This window comes from Juglans microcarpa x Juglans regia, chromosome 5D (assembly GCF_004785595.1).
Source record: "Juglans microcarpa x Juglans regia isolate MS1-56 chromosome 5D, Jm3101_v1.0, whole genome shotgun sequence".
Taxonomy (NCBI): Eukaryota; Viridiplantae; Streptophyta; class Magnoliopsida; order Fagales; family Juglandaceae; genus Juglans; species Juglans microcarpa x Juglans regia.
In genome coordinates, this window is record NC_054602.1 from 8964813 (window position 1) to 8968740 (window position 3928).

The 3928-nt window shown below is 39.9% G+C and overlaps 1 long non-coding RNA gene across 1 annotated transcript; it reads right to left on the reverse strand.

Moving 5' to 3' along the window:
• Positions 1 to 334: 334 nt before the first annotated feature.
• LOC121264258 lies at positions 335 to 3100 on the reverse strand. Its single transcript, XR_005940476.1, has 2 exons — positions 2956 to 3100; positions 335 to 679 (listed from the first exon to the last, which is right to left on the reverse strand). It is a non-coding gene; the product is annotated as an uncharacterized LOC121264258 (long non-coding RNA).
• Between the last annotated feature and the right edge of the window lie 828 nt (positions 3101 to 3928).

Genomic DNA, 3928 nt, shown 5'->3' on the forward strand with positions numbered 1-3928 from the left:
ATGCGTCTCTGACCGCCATGGATCACTTTCACACACCAACCAGACAAGTTTGAACTTGAAACCATAACAAATATTTCTCAGATTGACCCAGCCACACTTTGACCTTAGCCAGAAGATCACAAAGCAATTGCCATCTGACCTAAAAGATAACATCAGGCTGAGGTGCAATATCACGTATGAGCAAGCTCTTTTTCCAACCCTTCAGGTTTTTATCAGTCATTGTGACCTGAAGTCACTTTCATGTCCACCACTTGTTCGTGTTTCAAATTGTACAGAAAAATATGATTCATGAAGCCGAAAGTACTTACTGAGCCAATGGCACATCAAAAAACTTAAGAAGAAAGTGAATTCCCTGCCTTTCATCCTGATTTAGGATAGCAGCCAATATTCAACTGCAAAATTCTCAGCCGAAGATACAAGGCCAATGCACAAAAAAAATCAACCTATCCACCAATGGATTTCCACATTTTGACAGAAGCAACGCACAAATATGTTCTGAATTACATTTCTTCTATGAAAGAGAAAATAATTCCTATTCTCATCCGAAACTGGAATGTAGCTTGTCAAGTGGAGTGATTTAACGGTTAATTGGAGTGTGCATCCTCTCAACAATTTTGTTTACTGCCTTGCCGGACACTACCAGTGTGTCGTGAAGCAGGATGCTGTAGACATTCAAACCCTGTAAAACATGGGCAACAAGCATCAGCCAGCGGCATTAACCAATTGAATTATCTAACTTGACTCATGGGAAACAAAGCAACCATGGGTTTGGAAGTTTTTTTTTTTTTTTTTTTATAAGTAAGAGATAAACTTTATCGATATGAATGAGATAGGCATGTACCAAGTATACAGGAAGTATACAAAAGAACACCTAAATACATTCTAAGAGCGATGAACTAAGGACAAGAATTCGTGAATATCATCCCCGTTTAATACAATAGCGGAAAATCAAAGCAATAAAGAATGTAGAAAAAAATTCTTCAGCTCCACCATTGTTCGTTCCTTGTCTTCAAAATAGCGCGCATTCCTTTCCGTCCAAATACACCACATGATACACAACGGAAACATCCTCCAAATTGCTGCCACTTGATGACTGCCCTGCAATTTTCTCCAACAACCCATCAAATCCACCACCCTCATAGGCATTTCCCAAGCAACACCAACCCTTCAAAAGATCTCATCCCACAACACCCTTACTACGTCACAATGTAGTAAAAGATGATCTACCGATTCTCCATTCTTTTTACACATATAACACCAATCCAACACTACACATCCTCTCTTCCTCAAGTTGTCCGTGGTCAAGATCTTCCCAAGAGCGGCATTCCAAACAAAAAAAAAGCAACTCTAAAGGGCACACGAGACCTCCAAATATTCTTCCAAGGAAATGGGGTGTGATCCTGTGTATTCAAGAGTTTATAATACACTTTTACTGTACATTTCTTGTGATCCTGAAACCTCCACTTCAAGTTATCACAATGTGCCATAGTAGTCCCCAAAGAGTGTAAAAGGCTGAAAAAGTCTGAAACCATAGATAATTCCCAGTCATGAATATCCCTATTAAACAGAATATTCCACTGATGTGAACCATGAGTAGATAACCGCACATCTACCACTGAAGCCTCCTTATTAACTGCAATACGATATAAAGCTAGAAAAACCCTTTCCAATGCATGATCTCCACACCACACGTCCCGCCAAAAGCTGATTCGGTTGCCCTCACTGGCGACAAAGCGAATATGATTTACAAAGCATGTCCACCCCTTCCTTATAAACTTCCATAGCCCCACTCCATACCCCCCCTCACTTCTTTGGAACACTAACCACCCCAAGCAACACCATATCTAGCATCTATAGTTTCATTCCACAATGATCCCCCTTCCAAATGATGTCTCCAAAGCCATTTCCCCAATAACGCTTTATTAAAGGTTCTCAAATTACAAACACCCAACCCCCCATTCACAACTAGGGCACATACTGTCTTCCAACTAACTAAATGAAATTTCTTCTCATCCCCTATGCCTCCCCATAAAAATGCCTTAAAAAGTTTCTCAATCCTATTCACCACCCCTGCAGGCATAGGAAAGAGAGATAAAAAATAATTGGGGAGGTTAGTGAGGGTGCTCTTGATAAGAGTGAGACGACCCCCTTTCGATAAATACCCTATTTTCCATCCAGCCAACCTTTTCTCTATCTTCTCTACCACCCCATCCCATCCCATATTGCTCTACTCTTGAAAGTTGCACCTAACGGAAGGCCCAAATATTTCATTTGGAAAGAGGATACAATGCAATCCAAAAGACTTGCTAAACTGCGTATATTAGGAACCACACCCACCGGAACCATCTCAGACTTACCAAGGTTCACCTTGAGTCCTGACACTGCTTCAAAACAAAGTAATAATGCACGTAAAGTTTGGACCTGACTACTCCGCTTCACAGAAAATCAAAGTGTCATTTGCGAAAAGAAGATGTGAAATGATAAAAGGGCCACCAGAGCCATTTCCCACCTGAAAACCAGATAAAAAACCCCCACCAACAGTAGCCTGCACCATCCTACTCAACACCTCCATAACTATAATAAATAGAAGAGGAGATAATGGATCACCCTGTCACAAACCCCTCAAGCTATCAAAAAAACCAGCAGGAGTGCCGTTAACTAGCACTGAGAATCGGGCCGTTGAAATACAGTGATGCATCCAAGAAATTCACCTATCTCCAAAACCACACCTCTTAAGCAAGTACAAAATGAATTCCCAATTTACATGATCATAAGCTTTCTCCATGTCAAGCTTGCAAAGAATACCTAGACTTCCCTCTCGCAATCTAGCATCTAGGCTCTCATTTGCTATGTGCACCGAATCGAGTATATGTCTCCCTCCTTAGGACAACAAAATTAATTAATTTTCTTACAACTGATACACAGCAAGGAATAAGGGTCAGAAGAGCAACTTACAATTGATGGCAGTACATTTGCATAATGTAGATTTTGTGTAGCCAACTTCAACTTTTCACCTATGGGACCGCCATCCACCAGCAGAAGTTTCTTGGTGTTCTCCATTTGCTTGACATAATTCACCAAATTCTTGGACTTTATGTGTTGGAACCTCCAAGTCATCAAATACTAGAAGCTGTAAATTTGCCAACTTTTCAAGTTATGTCTCATTAATCAAATAGAACAAAAGATTCCAGTGCTTATGTAACATACTAGTCTTGGATTTAGGGTATATAAGTAAATTTCCTAGTAAAACTTTTTCTATTATTATTATGATTATAGTTTTATCAGATTTTTATATTGATTATTTTAATAATTTCTATTATAATTTTATTTGAATTTACTAGAGTTTTGTTTTAATAATTATTACTAAATTGTATCAGATTACGTTCACTAGAGTTTGGTTTGAATTTAAAGTTTATTTCTCCCTATCTCCACCGAACCTCATCTCTTGTTTTTAGCCTCTAAGTTAAACACTTTAAACCTCCAACCCCGTAAGTTTCATCCCCTTTTTTTTTCAAATTTGTAATCCTAACCTCATATTCATCCTCATCCCTAGTTTAGTAAATTCAAATTCTAGTGGAAACCGACTCTGTTGTTGAGCAATTTTCTCCACTCCGCACGTCTCCACTCTCATGCATATGCACGTCTCTACTCCTTTAGGTTTCCTTTTATTTTTCTATCTTATACACTTATAAATTGTGCTTACTCCGTATTCGAGAGGAGAAACTCGAAGCCGTGAGCCATCCCACTGGAACTTCTCCGCTTTCCCCCACTCTCAACCACCGTGCAACGCCAAGAGTCCCCCAAACACAATAAGCCTCAGACCCACCCTCTTCACGGAAACCATTTTTTGGTGAACCCTGTTGTCCGAAACAGAGCTGTCGCCCCTCCTCCATGGTAGCCACCTCAAGAGGCACCGAAACACCTCTCC